Source organism: Mirounga angustirostris, unplaced genomic scaffold (genome assembly GCF_029215605.1).
Source record: "Mirounga angustirostris isolate CCGP_5_RB_7025 unplaced genomic scaffold, mMirAng1.0.hap1 SCAF_6, whole genome shotgun sequence".
Lineage (NCBI taxonomy): Eukaryota > Metazoa > Chordata > Mammalia > Carnivora > Phocidae > Mirounga > Mirounga angustirostris.
This window is the reverse complement of record NW_026991714.1, coordinates 108,228,152-108,244,132: the sequence shown is the minus strand read 5'-3', so window position 1 is coordinate 108,244,132 and position 15,981 is coordinate 108,228,152. Positions and strand designations below refer to the sequence as shown.

The following is a 15,981-nucleotide window of genomic DNA, read 5'->3' as shown; positions in this document are numbered from 1 at the left end:
CCCATCCAGGGCTGGAACTCATTTCCTAATTTGTGAGACCTGGCTAATGAGGAGGGGAGCGGAATCTGCCACCCCAAAATCTGCCTCTCTGGCATAAGGATTATCTTGACCTGGTTATTTTTTTAAAAACAGCAGGCAGGGGAGAAGCTCTGAAAACCAAGGAGAAGTTACTGAAGGGAAATTTACACTGACAAGGGAAGTCTCCACTTGTAAGGGTGTCTCCTCTCAGTACCAGGAAGACTAGGGTGACACTAAATCATAAACTCTTATCAATGGAGACAGAGCCCAACTTAAATCTGCATAACAACCTAACCCCGCCTCCTGGTCTTCCCTCCCAGCCCCAGTCATCTTTCTTGTGTCTTTAGCTGAAGAACATATTTAAGGTGATGGCTTGGGCCACTTCAGGGAGTTCCTCAAGTTCTCCTGGATCTCGCTCATGGATGCAGGAGGTGTACCTATTACTAAACTTCTGTTTTTCTCCTGTTCATCTGTCTTTTACTACAGGAGCTCTCAGCCAAGAACCCAGAAGGGCAGAGGGAAAATTATTTTTCCTCCCCTCAGTGAGGCAGGCTGATCTCAAAAATGGATGGATTTTGGAAGGATAACATAAAATGGAAACACGGTAAAAATAGTGAGTTACTAGTCCTCATGCAAAACAACTCTACTTCAAAGGCAGGTGACTATTACAGATTCTGGCTGCGTTTAGAAAGCAAAGCAAGAGACTTTTCTGGTTTGGGGCGGGCTCAACTCCAGAAAAAGGTACCCGGGAGCAGCCCTCAGCTCTGCCTGCAATCCCACCTGTGGGTAAAATCGGACCCCCCCAGGAGGAAGCTCATTATGCCCACCAAAGACTGGGGGAGGTGAGACACAGGGGCAGGGGATGGGTCCCCTCAGTTGGGAGAAAAATTCCCACAACCATAGACCAAAATAAAAAGAAACTTTCTCAACCACCCCTGCCACTAAATGCCAAGAGATCCTCCACGGACTTCATCACCGACTTCATGCAGGAGGGCCGGGAGGTAAAGGAAGACCACAGTGGGTGCCTGGGAGTAGCTTTTTCTGTCAAAGACCAGGAGGCTAGCGCTCCCAAGGGGCTGTGTGTTCTCTCTCTCACCCCCTCAGTGGCCACAAACAGGCGGGACCTCTTCAGGTCCCCACTGTACAAGTCGCCACGATTCTGATCCAGTAAGAGGGGGTGACCGCCTCTAATCAAAGAGAGATCTCGGCACCCCTGGGGAGATGGGGGGACAGCTGGGAGAACGGAGTGCAGCCCGGGGACTGCCTGCCTCTGGCTCAGTGGGAAGATTCATGTCCTAAGGGCTTCCGCTGGTGCTGTACAGTCGCCGCCCGCTGCCTGCCCAGCCTGCCGCCCGCCTGCGATTCAAGAGTGCGGACACGGCAGAACAAAGGAAAATGGCCGGGGCTCAGGCAGCGTGGAGGCTACGGGCCAACCCGCCAGCAAGCAGGCTGTTCTGCAGTGAGCGCGCCAGGCAGGAACGGGGGACACTGGGCTGAGCACCGAGGTGCAAAGCAAAGTGGAGCCTGCGAGACTGACAGCATCCCAGGCAAGCACCTGGACGCAACCCAGACACCACCCAAGGCCACAGCTGGCCCAGGAGAGCTCAGGCTGAACGCAGTCCCAGAGGTGGCAGGCAGGTGGCTGACAGGACAGGCACTCCCACTCCTTGCCCAGCTGCTCTGAACTCTTGGGCGGGGCGGGGGGGGGGGGGCAGTTCCAAGCACGGCATGGAGACTTGACGGGGGAAGGGAGATCCTGATGGAGGTAACCACAAAAAGCAGGGCCCACCTAGACCTCCAGGGACGGGGGGCACTGGGAGAGGGCAGAGTCCGGGCTGGGCAGCTCACCCAGCATCACAAAACACAAGAAGGGTCCCACAGTGGCTAAGACCGGTCTACCAAAAGACTTCTAGGAGCATAAAGGGCTCCTGCTGCCAACAACAATAGCACCACTGGCCACCCTCCTCCTCCTCCCCTCCCCCCCATCAAAAAATCCACAATGGGAGGCAGCAGGAAACCAGGGCAGAGCCTGTGAATAGCTCCACTGTCAGTCCCCAGGCCCCACCTCCTCAGCCCTACAAGTCACCCCTAGCTGCCACCCGGCCACAATAGAAACCTCTGTGCTGCCCAGGCCCCAAGCCCCATACAACCGAGCTGTGGGCATGGGAAGTTCTGGACTTCTCACAGGGGCAGCAAATGATGGCAGTGCTGGGAGACACAGGGTAGGGGCACAGGCCTCAAACCCACCAGTTCAGGGGCGTGTCAGCCCCCTTTCATCTGCCAGCCAGCCCTAAAATCTCCCTGCTTCCAGCCCTGCCCAGGCGGCCAGAGCCACAGGGGGCAAGACCGTGGTCACTTGAGAGGCACACAGTGGCCACGGGGATGGGGAAACAGAGGGCTCCCAGAACTCCCAGGAGGATGCCAGGCCAAGGCTCCCACATGCACCCTCTCTCGCATTCCTCCCTCCCTCCCCCCCAGCCCAACCCAGGAGGAAAAACTCAGCTGCCCTCACCTCCCCACCCCCCAGCTTCTGCTAGGAAAGGAAGCCGCCTGAGAAAACCCATCTATTATTTACACCAGGTGCCTTCCACCCAGGCTTTTTAAAATCACAGGGTGGCAGTCAGACCCTAAGTGGCCTAAAGCAGCTGGGGCTGCAGAGCAGGCAGGAGATCAGGGGTGGGGGGTGGGGGGGATCCTAGAGCAACAAAAGGCCCAGCGAGGCCACGATAGGAGGCCTAACCCTACACCAACCCCTGAAACTGAGGGAGAAAGTGGATGCCCAGTCCCTGCTGGGTTCTCAGCCAAGACTCCGGAGTCACACCCTACCCAAGTCCTGCACACTCCTGGGCCTGCTCAAACCCCCATCCGCGAAGCCTCTCCTCCCTCCCAGGACCTCATCTGACTCGGGCCGGCTCCTCTTATATCACACTTTTGGGTATGCACAGGGCACAGCCAAGGGCTGCAAACAACAGGTGCTCTGCGGAGACAGGCTAACCTGAGCTGAACCAAAACAAGACTTGCGGTAGGAACCAGGACACCAGCACACCCACGGTGTGTTCCCTCCAGCTCTGGGCTCTGCCTGCAGAAATAAATACAAGATCCCTCCGAAAAAAAAGCTTGGAAACTTTCCTTCTCCCCCTTGGAATCAAAACAACGTGCTTCCTTTCTCGTTAAGCACTCAATGCCTGCACCCCTCTCCCAGCCATCTATCATAGACCTGCGAGCATGTGCAAGGCATTCCTGCAGCTTGGCTTCTAGAAACAAAATTGGTCCTGAAAGCAACCTCAATGTCCAGCAGTAGGAGGCTGACAAAGTGAATCACGACGTACCACACAGCGGAAGAACGTGCTGCTGTTAAAAAGAATGGACTGAACTGTGAGCTGAAATGGAACAATCCCAAAATAAGCTTTAGAGTAAAAATCACTAAGTACAGAACAGAGTAATTAGTATACTAGCAGGGGACACAAGAGGAGTACAGAAAGGAGATGCTTGACTAGGCACCCAGCATCTGGTGGTGGAGGCCTCAGGGGAGCAGAACTGAAGGGGTCAGGCATGGAAATGCTAATTTTCACTGTGTATCTTTATGTGTTTTTTTAATCGTGTATACATTTTTTAATTAAAAAGTTAAACCTAAATTGACATTTAAAATCCCTCAAGTTTAAAAATAAACAAATAAAATAAAATAAAATCCCTCAAGTTTGTGACTGCAGGCACATACAAAAATATCGCACCTGTAACTCTCCACATGCAGCTTCTGGTATCTCCCTAGAACAGGGGGCAGGGATGAAATGGGCGGGGGGGGGGGGTTGCCAGCTTCTGTCACCAAGAAAGAGTACCAACTCAGAGAGCTCCCTGCTCACAGCTCCTCCCCAGGTCCCAAAATAGAAGTTTTCCCAGGAAGACCAAGAGCAGATTCTGCCAAAGGCAGAAAGGAAACTTGAAGTGATCCCACAAGAAGGACCCCCTGGGGGCAGGTCTACTCCGTGGTGAGACTGGCAGACCCCAAGCTTTAGGCAATGTGCGCAGGCATGGGGGAGGCTGAGCCTCAGGCAGCCCAGTCCTCCAGCAGGGACCCTTCGCAGGGCCCTCCCCAGCCATTGGTGAGGCTCAAGATCCTAGTAGTATGAACCCATCCCAATTTTAGCAGCTAAAGAAAGCTATTTCAACAGATTTCTGGGCCTGGCCCAACTCCAAGTATAGGCTAAAAACAGTTTCTCCAAAATCCCAGCTCAAAAACCCCAATCCCTTAGCCACTAAACCCCATGTATATACCTTTTGGGAAATGGGAACTGCAAAATGGAGTCAGTGAGACGGGTGATGGGTCTGTGTATTTATTCCTTACTAAAGGGATACACATATGTTGTTTAAAAGCCTCCCTTAACTGCATGTCAATAAACGCTCTGCACTCAGAAGCACTGATGTATTTCCTCCAAGTGATTTTCCCCCTAAGGAGCAATATAATAACCATCCCAGTCTCTCCTGCTTCTGAAGGGTATGACACAATGCCTATTACAACCAGGACTGGCCAGACAGTTTGGGTGAGACCATTTGGAAAGCAGGGAGTGGTTCATGAATGGAGCTCTTCCTACCTCGCAGAAATAGGCCCCCACTTATTGCCACCACCCCCAGGCCACCCCAGAGAAGATCTCCTAATGACCTCAAGCTCACAGATTGCCCAGGCCACAGGGAAAGAAGGCTAGAAAGAGGGGGAGTGTATGTTTGGCTCCCCTAGGCCATAAGATGCTCTCTGAGGACTGCTCAATGTTCAACTCGTAGCCCCCCAATTAAAGAGCACAAATGAGACTTCACAACAAGCAGAATCAGGCTGGCACTTGGAGCCCTCAAACCTCAGCTGCTGGGAAGCAAGTCCCTGCCCCTCTCAGTGGGCCCAGTGCAACCCCTCGGTGGCTCTTGCCCAGAATCCTAGAACCCTCCATCAGACCAAGACCGGCTCCTCTCCAGCTATCTTCCTGCATGAGTGGGCAAGGCCTTCACCCCCACGTAAGCACTGATCCTCAACACACCAAATCCTGTGGCACCTCGGCTGGCACCTGCCCCTCAACCTCATCTGTCTTCCCACAAGAGAGCAGTTCAGGGCTCCCCGAACCCAGAGGGGCCCCGAGCCACCCTTGCACCCGGTACAAGCCACTCCCTCCCTCTTTGCTCCCTGGGCAATGAAAACCCCGCCACTACCACCACCCCACTCCCTTGTCAACATGCCCCTTCAAAATGTGTCTATGCTTACACCATTACATGTATTTCACAGGAAGTACCTAGGAGACAGGCGGCAGTGACTGTCGCAGGCAGGATGAGGGCACAGAGCCAGCTTCTGGCCTGGAGGCTTCAGGAGTGAGGAAGGCCCCCAAGCCACAGCCAACACATTCTCTTCACACATCCTTCCTTCTCACAACAGCAGGTGGCCTCCTTCCCAAAAAGTTGGCTGTCGAGACAGGAGCTGCCCCAGGAGTAGAAGACACACCAAACAAGGTCATCAGTGGGGACTGACCAAGTAGAGAGGACGGGCAGAGCGCCAACAAGGAGCATCACACGTGGTTCGCTGGATGCAGGTATGGGAAGGCCTTCAACAGGGGAAGGAGGCTAGGGGGCTCCCACCAGAAGGCCCCGGAGTACACAGTCCAGGCAGGGGAAGGAGACCCCCCCACACACACACAGCACCTCCCTGGGCTTGGCTCAGACAAGTGAGGCAGTCCAGTCCCTAGGAGGAGGGTGATCCACAAAGTTGTCGGACTGGTTTGCCCAGGATGGAGAGAACAAGAAATACAAGGTACAGAAGCCAAGGAACAAGGGTCAAACAGGGAGGGTCGTCCAGTGTCAAGGGGCTGTGGTCTGGCACCCAACAGATCTGGCGACAGGAGGCTAGGGGTGGGGGGCTGCAGGGAACCCAGGCCCCAGGTCTACACTATTTCCTGGGTGCTGAGGGGCAGTCCAACAGGCCGAGAATAAGAAGCCAGGAGATGCTAAAAGACGAGGACCCAGGTTTCTGGTAAAGGGGAGAGCCACCACTCCTGAGAAACAAGTGTGAACAGTGACGAGCTCAGGCCAGTGCGAGAACCAGGAGCAAGGCTGAACGCAGGCTGCTGTAAGCCTCAGAACCCTGACAGACCACCTCTCCTTGACCAGACTTAATCAGGCTCTTCGGAGCCCTCTGCTCAGCCAGGCCTGACCTTGGGCTTCCATCTCCGTCCTCGCAGAGTCCAGTTTCAGCAAGAATCCTGCTGAGTCCGTTTGGCCAGAATCCCTCATCCTCCGGTCTGACCAGCAGCTCATCTTCCAACAACCCTCGGGTAACAGCGGATCACCCTGGCCTGCCTTCGACAGAATCCTGAGGTCTATCAGCGAAGGATTACCCTACCCTCTGAGAGATTTTCCATCCACCAACCCCCTCCATTCTGCTCCTTGGCTATTAATCTCCCCTTTTCCAGGCTGCATTTGAGGTTGAGCCCAACCTCTCTTCCCTACTGCAAAACCCCAGAGCAGAAGTCCTTCTATCTATTGCAATAGTCCTACAGAATGTCGGCTTTACTGCTTTAACAAGTGTCTGAATAATAATTTCTTTAACAACACGGAGCTCCAAGTCCTCCTGGACCCAAAATGTGGGAACCACTTGGTCTGGGGCTGGGGCTGGCCTCCCCCACCGAGGTCCAGGGACAGAGCCATCTGCCTGGCCCCAGGGTAAAGGGCTGAACTAAGACAACCAATCTGCAGGCTGGCCAGACACGAGGGAGGTCTCTTCACGACAACAGCCACTCAGCAGGCAACCAGAGCCTCTCCCTAGAGCGGCTGGTGACAGTGGCCAGAGGCACAGGCTGAGCAGAGTCCTGAGCATCAGTGAGGGCGCCACAGACGGGAGATCCCGACACTCCTGCTGCTGGACGTCACACGGTGGCGTGAACCGCTGCAGTGGGTGTGTGGGGCCCAGTCACCCCTCCTCAGGAGGCCCAAATCTGAACATGAGGTGGCTCTTTTCCTTCATGCCATTTTCTGGTAAGCCCGGCTCACCTCAGGCACCCCGAAGGGCCTCTAAGGCTGGGAGCCCAAGACCCTGCCTTGGGGCGGCGCGTCCTGCGACACGCTGTGGCCCTCGGCCCTCCCGGGCTCACGGCTCAGACCTCCAGGTGTAGATGAAAGAGATTCAGGGGACCCTCATTTAATTCCAGCAGCTGCGAGCAACTCTCTCCTAGGTGCCAGAACTAGGAACTCCTCAAAGCCTCTTTTTTAAAAGCTCTCCAGGCCCTGCAGAGTAGCTCGGCACAGGTCCTAGCAGCTGGTACGAGTCATCAGGGAAAACCCAGAGAGGTCCTCAAACCGCTCCTCAGGCTCCAGCCCTGCCCAGCCCCTTGTCCCGGCCTGCCTCTCCCTAAACCTTAGCCGTGCAGGAAAGCCCAGCCTCGGCTCTCCCAAATTCCAGGGAACACACAGTCTCAGGGAGCACCAGGGGCTCACCTCTTACCCAGGATCCCAGAGGCCACTTTAGAGCCAGCTGCCATGGCTCTGGGCCCCACAGTGCAGCTGGCAGAGTCCAGCAAGAGAGGAGCCAGTCCCTCCCGTTATCCCGCTGATGGACACCAGGACTCTAAGCCTTCTCCCTGGCTGCTCAGCAAGGGAGGCAGAACAGACCTTGAGAAGTGAAGGGTTTAACCCCACCCTGCCCAGGCCCACTGAAGCTCAGCTGACCAGGCCTCCAAGAGAAAAACTGCCGCACAGCAGAGCCTGGCCCAGCCCCACCCCACCCCACCAAGCCCAGGAGTGGAGAAAGTGGGGTTCCCAGAATCAGCTGCCGGTGAACACTTCACTGAGAACTGTCAATGTGAAGGCAGCAGTCCCAAACCAGAGCGTCAGGCCTAACTCCAGGGCTCAGCTCCTGCTTCTCGGACGTGAAGTGTGTACCTGCGTTTCACAGTGACCCCATGAGAGACAGGAAGGGCAGATTCTTCTCTTATTACAGATGAGAAAATCAAGTCCAGGAGGGGGGAAAAAAAAAAAAATCAAAGCCTTGTCCAGGTCACTCAGGCTAGAAAGGAGACACAACCTGAAAGCTGGCCTCCCCCACTGTCCACCCTACAAGCCGGACAATGTTATTTGTCTTCATGCCTGACAGAGGCACTGAACACTTTCCACCACCCAGCCAGGGTCTGTGCTGTTCCAACACACGTACCTGCCCTTGTCTGAACCAAAAAATATGCTGTTAGGTAGAAAATGGACATGGACATGGACATTATGAATACTCCACACTGATTCGGAGAGGACACTGCTATAACGGAAGGTAAGACAAACCAGGAACACTGGCATCCATCTAGGCCAAAGATTCACAAAGCACTAGTCTACACAGTACCCCAGGGACTCTGATGACCAGCCAAGAGTGAGGCCACTGCTGTAAACCCCCACGATCTCTCCCTCTATTCCAGATGGGAAAGCAGAAAGTCCCCGAAAAAGGAGGAATTAGGACTAAGAAGTACGTTAAACCAGGACAGAAGCACCTGGAGTCTCATCACCTCCAGTAGTGTTTCCTGGCCCTTCTGGAAGTCACCAGAGACCAAGCAGGTGACAAAGCACAAAAGCCAAGTTCCATAGCATGGCTGGCTCTTTAACATGCCACAAGGGGGGGCTCAAGTGGAAAAATGCAATTAACAGAGGGGTTCTCCCCCCTTCTACAGGCCAGACAACCATCCCAGCCCCACACTCAATCAAGCTTGTTCTCCAGCTTTTGAGGACCTCGCTACCTTTCCTACAGGCCTACAAGCTCAGCCCGAGAGTCTCCAAAATGGAAGAGGAAGGGCAAGGCCTATAGGGGTACCTCTACCTGCTCCCCCTTCTAGAAAAGGTGGCTGCCCCTACCAGCCACATACAGGTAAAGCAAGGGGGAGTCCAGAACATCAGGGCTGACGTGCCAGGGCAGTGATGGGGGGCAGGAGCCCACTTCCCACCCCACCAGCATTAACATCCCTCTTTAAAGGCCACCAGGACCCCGCAACAGAAACAGGGATCATAATCCCAGTGCACAGCCCTCAGCACTGGGGCAGGAGCTGAACATGTGCTGAGTAAGCCTCCACAGCCTGGGACTCACCACAAGTCCTTGGGCCCACGAATGAATGAATGAATGAATGAATGAGCAAAAGAAGACCCGAGGAACTCAAGTAACTTGCCCAGGGTCAGAGAGCGGGCTGCCTCTGCAGACTACCTGCTACCACCCAAACCCACGGTCTCGTTCACCCTCTCTCTGCCCTTCAAATGTGGCACCCCAATTCATCTTTAGCCTCAACAGTGTTTCTTCAATTCATGATTCATGTTTCTGGTGACACAGAAACGTGACACTCAGACCCAGGCCTTGGGAAGAAGTCACAGGCAGGACACAGTGGCAGGCAGATGGGAGGCATTCAGTGCTATTGACCAAATGTCCCCAATCCTCTTCCTCAGGAGGGTGTCAGGAGGGCCACGTGGCTCTTCGGCCAGTGAAATGCCGCTTCTGGGTGGGAGCCTTAAGAGCCAGGGTGAGACTGATCCCTCTCTCTGTCCCTCTGTCCAAGTGTCCGGGAATGTTCCAATTAATCAGCATGGGTTTGCAGTGAGAACAACAGAAAGCAGATATGCAATGGATATGGTATGAGCAATAAACAAACTTCTGCTGCTTTAAGCCTCTGAGATTTGGGGATTGTTACCACAGCAAACCCTGATCTATCTAGACAGATAGAGGCCATGACTCACTCCCCAATCTTCTCTGCATGGAAGTGCTGGGCTTCCCAGTCCCTGGCCCAAGGGAAACAAGCTTCATCACCAGTCCCTCAACAGGGGGCCAGGGATGCCGGCTGCGTGCCCAGACAGATGAGATGCTCTCAGAAGCAGGGGATCCAAAGGATCCTGCACTGAAGGACCTACCAGCTCCACTGTGGGCCAGCCTTGTGCAGTGTCCTAAACACCTTTTATACAAAGGCTCTGTCTAAATTTGAAATGACGAGAGCGGCTCACATTGACACCTGGACCAAGTTACTCTGTGACCTCTCTAGAATAGTGTCCTCCTCTGTCATACGGGACGGATACATTATCTATCATACTATGTCGGTTCAAGGGTTAAATGAGTTAATGCGAGTAAAGCTTCTAGGATGGCGCTTGATGTATGCGTCCATAAAGAGTACGTCTCAATAAACTGTTACAACACTCTTAAACCTTCCACAAAGCTGCTGTAAACTTGTCCATAACCTCCACTAGGTGTTAACTCCAGCCAGGTTGCCCAGGACTGGCACAATGATACTCTGTAGGCTCAGCCAAACTGAAAACCCATCAAATCCCTGAGCGCACAGTGACCCAAGGGAGGCCTCAGGAAATGTCTCCAGAACCCAGGGCTTCCAGAATTCCCTGGCCTCCACTATCACCATGACCTACAGGGCAGGGCCCCCTCCCCTCCTACACAGGGCATGAGATTTTCCTCCCATTCTCAAACACGGGAAGGGAGGCACCCTCAACCTGCCCTCAGAGATTAGCACAGCTGCCCAGCTGGTAAAGGAGGAAAACTTTCCTGGGCAGCCAACTCTCTGAAGGCCCTTCTCCTTCATGCCTTTTCTTCCTCAAGGCAGCCACCTCCAGAAACACCAGTCGCTTTGGAGTCCTGCTTGTCTGAATGATGCTGCTTAAGCTGAGATCAAGCGCAGAGCAATAAAACACCAGAGAGCACCTACTACCTATGTCCAGCCTGGGCTCTAAGACCACACAGGGCCTACGGGCCAGTCAGGGAGTCATGAGCCTAGAACAGTGCCTGCAAACAGCACCTGGCACCTCTGGTATCCCACAGACTCTCAATCATGCTTTGTTAAATGACTTGAAGGTCACATTTGATGTTCCAAGCAGTGCAGTTTGAAAATGCAGAGATGGAGAGATGGAGAAATTCTCCAGCTGAAGGTGGGATGCAACAAAGGATGATGCAGGAAGGGGGGAGGGAAAAATCCCTCTGGTGGCCTGTCTCCCAGACACTAGGGATCCTCAGACTGGGACAAAGTTTGGAGACAGCTGAGAGAGGAGTTAGAAGGGCCTATGGGGCCAAGACTGAAGAGGATGCATCAGGGCCCAGGAGGATCCCTGGAAGGAAGGGTGCCTCTGCCAACCCCAGGGCTAGTTGAAAGTAGAAGGGATATAGCGGTGCTGGGAGTGCTCTGATAGCCTAGACACAAATAGGGAAGGGTGGCCCAAGCACTCAGCAGGCATTAACTTCCCCCATAAGGTCAAAGGGTAGGAGGAAGGCTACTTTTGAGGATTTGGCAGGCAGCTACACCCACTCCTATCAGCCCAAGCAACCCCCATCCCGGAAGGAAGACCTCTAGAGAGCAGACCACTGGAGAGAGCACACCAGCAGAGGCTCCCGTGTAACGCCCTGCACTCACGACCCAAAACGCCCTGATGCCCCCAGTCACCAGCACCGCGGGACAGCCACTGAGGGCACTCATCACAGCGGGCAGCCATTGGCCAGGCCAGTACCAGGGCGCACGCCTTTCCCCAGACTCCCCACAGCAAGGACCGCTTCTAGCAAGAGAACAACTCCACACGTGTCTCGGAGGTCCCAGGACTGAAGTCCCTACACACACACACACACACACACACACACACACACACTTCCTACCCACTGCATCATCACCCTTACACACACACACACACTTCCCACCCGGTGGCACCACCACCCCTCCACGCACACACACTTCCTACCCACCCGCACCACCACCCCTCCCCAGCAAGAGGAGCGGCGCGAGACTAGCCAACTCCGTAACCACAGACCCAACTCCACCGAAGCTCCAGTTAGGTCAGGAGTCGGGCTTTGCTCCCAAGCACAACCTCAAACGATCAGCACGAAGAAGCTGGGTCACCACCTACTCAAACTCGGGCCACCCCAAATCCGTGCAGGGCAGAGTGGGGCGCACCGCCAGGGTGAGCCACTCGGTGCACACCCACCCCGGGGCGGGGGAGGGGACGGACCTCCCAAGTCTGCACCACCCTCTACCTCTGGCCGGAGCTCTGGGGGGCCGAGGGCCCCTGGCCGAGCCGAAAAGAGTGCCCCTCCCTGGGTTCGCTGTCGGGGGCAGGGGGCAGAGCCCCTACAGGCGGCGGCGGCGGCGGCAGTCCGGCCCCTCTCTCCCCGAGCTCTCCCACCCCCGCGCGGACCCGGCACGCACCCGTCCGGGGACGCGGGCAGGGCGAGGGCGACAGAACCCCCAGCGCCGGGCTGGTCGCCCGCGGCGGCTCCCACTCCGCCCGGCGCCAGAGTTCGGCTCAGCGGGGTCCGGGCCAAGGCCTCCAGCCCCTCGCGAGCGATCTGGACACAGACAAAGCCAGCGCCGCCCGCGGGGCCGCCTCCGGGGCAAAGGCGAGGAAGCCGGAGGGGCCGAGCCCGAACCTGGGGAGCAGTCCTAGTCCCCAGAGGGTGCTGGGGGGGTCGGCCTCAGACAATGAGGGGGGTAGGGCCCGACGTTCCAGCGGGGGCTCCGCGCTCCACTCACCCGGGCGCGGCAGAGACGGCGGCAGAGACGGCGGCGGCGGCGGCGGCGGCAGCGGCAGCGGCTCGGCCCGGCTCGGCCGAGGAAGTTAGAGCAAGTTCGGAGGCGCGGGGTGGGAGGGCGCGACTCGGGCCGTCCGAGCGGTGGGGGCGGGGCGCGGAGGGGCGGGACCGGGGGCGCGGCGCCGGGGACAGCCGAGAAAAAAGCGCCGCTTCTCCGCGCCGTGCAGTGCCGCCCCGCGCGCCTTGGGCCCGCCCCCGGACCCGCCCCGCCCCCGGAAGGCCACGCCCTGGGCACGCCCCTCCCGCCCCCGGCTCGCCCCTCCCCCAGCCCCCCCGGTCTTTCGGCCCGCGCTGCCGCCGCAGCGGCGGCGGGGCCTCTTTGTCTCGCTTTGAGGCCGCTGCGAGCGCTCGACGAAGTACGCCGCCCGGGCGCCGACGGCCTTAACGAGGACTCGGCGGGCCCCCGAGCCTGCGAGAAATCCGAGTTGTGGGGGCCGAGGGGAGGCCACATCTCAAGGGGTACGGGGGTGACTGGTAGGGGTGAGCGCAGGATTAAAAAAAATGGCCGTATTGAAAATAGGAGGCGGGGCGCCTGACTGGCTCAGCCGGTAGAGCAAGCGACTCTTGATCTTGGGGGTCTTCAGTCCAATCCCCCGTTGTGCATAGAGCTTACTTTAAAAAAAGAGAGAGAAAATAGGCGCTCCTGCCTGGCCTGGGAGGGTGGGGAGGTGCTTCAAGAGAAAGGTAGTAAGTTAACATTTTGCATTTCTTTGCACACTGGGCAGCAAAGACCTGCTCCTTGTCTTGGTGCTAAAAATACCAAGCTTTCTTTGGACCTCCTGCTGAAATTTGTTCCTAAGATCTGCCCTGGAGAGATGGCTGAGAGCACTCTCGGGGAAGGAAGGAGGGAGACTCGAGGTATAGCTAGCTTGCAGAGGGGTGGTCACGCTGCTGGCCGGGTACTGGTATTAGAAAGGCTAACCTCAGTGGTCGCCTCCCGCCTCTCTGAAATGAGGCACAGGCACACTTCTGACTCTTAAACTCATCCAAGTGGAGGAGGGCTAGGTGGGCAATAGGAAAGTGGCATCTATCAAAACTGGGCCACGTTCTAGTACGAGCAACCAACAGGTTGAGTCCTATGTAAGGAGATCTTGCAATGCAGACTGTCCATTCCCAGTTGCTTTTATTAAAGAGGAGGCAGTCTGCTTGGGACATCCCAGGCAGCTCAGGGACGTCCGTGGGGAACCTGTCTATTCAGTCCCCCTTAAGCAGATACTGAGTGCTTGGTTGAGTGCCTCATCTGCTAGGCTCTATTTTGATGCTGAGGATACAACAGTAAACAAGACTGCTGAAGCCTCTTGCTCCATAAAGCTTACTTTTAGTGGGGAAGACAATTACAAGTTGAGATAAATGCTGGAACAAAAGCAAGAGGCTGGGATAGAGAATGGGAGCCACTTTTGATGGAGCTGGCAGGGAGGGTGTCTTTGAGAAGGAGATGTTGAAGTCAAATGGATGAGGAGACAGCCTGGGGAAAAGCCAGGCAGACACCTTCCAGGTTGAGAGCAGTATGTGCCGAAGCCCTGGAAAAAGGTAAGCTCTGGACGTGTGAAGGAGCTGGAAGAAATGAGTGTGGCTGAATAAGAAGCCTGTGAAGGAGGATCAAGATGAAATGGGGAGGTGGCCAGGGCATGCGAGACCGTCTAGGGATGGAGGCTTTTTAATTAAGCCAGTGAAGGATTTTATGCAGAAGACTAACATGTTCATGATTTACTGCTGTGTGAAGAATGCAGTGGGTGGGTGGCAGGCAGAAATAAAAACAAGAAGACAGTTAGACTGTTGGGGCAGTCCAGGCCAAAGATAATGGTGGTTTGGACCAAACTGTGGCCACACTAAGATGAGTAGTTGAGAGAAGCTATTTTGGACATGAACTCAGCAGGACATATTGGTAGGATGGATGTCAGGAAAGGGAGAAACCAAAGATAACTTTCAAATTTCTGGCTGGAGTAAGCTGGTGGACAGGGCCTCATTGATTGGATGAGGTGGCCTAGAGGAAAGAGACTATAGCTCAGGGAGAAGCATCAAGAATTCTGCTTTAGCCATGTTGACTTTGAAATGCCCATCAAAGACCCAATTCAACTGTCAAGACTAGGAGCTCAGAAGGGAGGCCTGGGCTGGGGGGCGGGTGCTTTGGGAGGCATTATCTTAAAGATGGTAAAGGCTGTGGTATCTGAGGAAGTCACCTAGGGTGAGCCGGTAGTTGCAGAAGAGAGGGTTCAAGAGGAACCCAGAGGAGCCAAAGGAGCCAGAGCAGGAAAGACTGAGCAAGAGAGGCTGAGGAGGCAAGAGGAGAACCAGGAGACTGCTATATTCCAGAGACCGAGAAAGGAAACAGTTTCTAGAACAGAGTGGGCGGCTGTGTTAGATGCTACTTAAAGCTCAGATAAGATGAAGACAGGGAGGGATCCACTGACTCTGGCAACATGAAAGACATTGGTGACAGTGATAAGGACAGTGTTCCTGGAGTAGTGGGATGGGAGCCAGACCATGGTGGAGCTATCGTGTTTGGACAGCTTGTCTAACATGGAATGAGAACTGGGAGGGGTCTCGAAACGGATGTGGAATCAGAGGAGACTTTGGCAGAGATTGCTAGATGACCCTAATAGCCATTCTCCCCCTGGCTACGTGGCTCCCCAGAATAAAAGCAAGTTGTCAGACTCCCTTGCAGGTAGGTGTGGTCATATGACTTAGTTCCAGCCAACCGGCAGCAAGGGGAGGCGTCCGCGTACAACTTCTGAGAACCAGCTTTCAAGGGCCACAGTGTTCTCTCCTCAGTTGTTGCTCTTTCTGCTCACTGGAATGAGTGAATGTGTAGCCTGAGCTCAAGGAACCATATTAGACTTTGAAGTGGAATGCATGTGTTGAGAATGTTAGTGCCACAAGTTAGAATATATCTGGGTTCCTAATGTTTAGGGAGCCACCATACCTGCTCTGGAATACATACCTCTTGACTTTGTCTATGGAAGAAAGAAAATTTCTGTCTTGTTTAATCCTCTGTTTTCTGATGCTGGTAGCCATTTCTACCTTTAACTTTTGTTAGAATACAGAGGGGTTTGTTGAAATATGGAAGTTACTAGAGCAAGTTTATGGAGTGATAGGAATGATCCAGGATGGAAGGCAGGAGTGAGGATTCTGAAGAAAGAGAGATGGGACATGGGCCCTAAGGGAGAGGACGCCTCTGATGGAGGGACACCTCCACCATTATTGAGGGGAGTATGGAGGCAAAGATGTTTCCAGTGAAGTTGGCCTTGGAAAGGCAGTCATTCACACTTGATGGTATTTGCTGAATTCTGGATGTGAAGGAGGTCATGAGCTTAGAGCAAGGAGGAAGGAGAGGGTTAACCCACCATTAAGCACCATGGACTAGATGGCAGAGGTCCTGCCAGCCAAAGCGCCTCTGAGAGACTAGT

The 15,981-nt window shown here is 55.0% G+C and overlaps 1 protein-coding gene across 2 annotated transcripts in view; it reads right to left on the bottom strand.

Annotated features, from left to right (window-relative positions):
* TSPAN14 (tetraspanin 14) overlaps nt 1-12,675 on the bottom strand; it is a 54,531-nt gene extending 41,856 nt beyond the window's left edge. The window contains exon 1 of one of the 2 annotated variants that reach the window (XM_045878212.3): nt 12,516-12,675. The gene's annotated coding sequence lies outside the window, so the exon portion shown is untranslated. Of the gene's footprint in view, nt 1-5,291; nt 5,948-12,515 lie in introns of those variants that run through there. The other variant, XM_045878213.3, reaches the window with a different exon arrangement.
* Nucleotides 12,676-15,981: the final 3,306 nt, after the last annotated feature.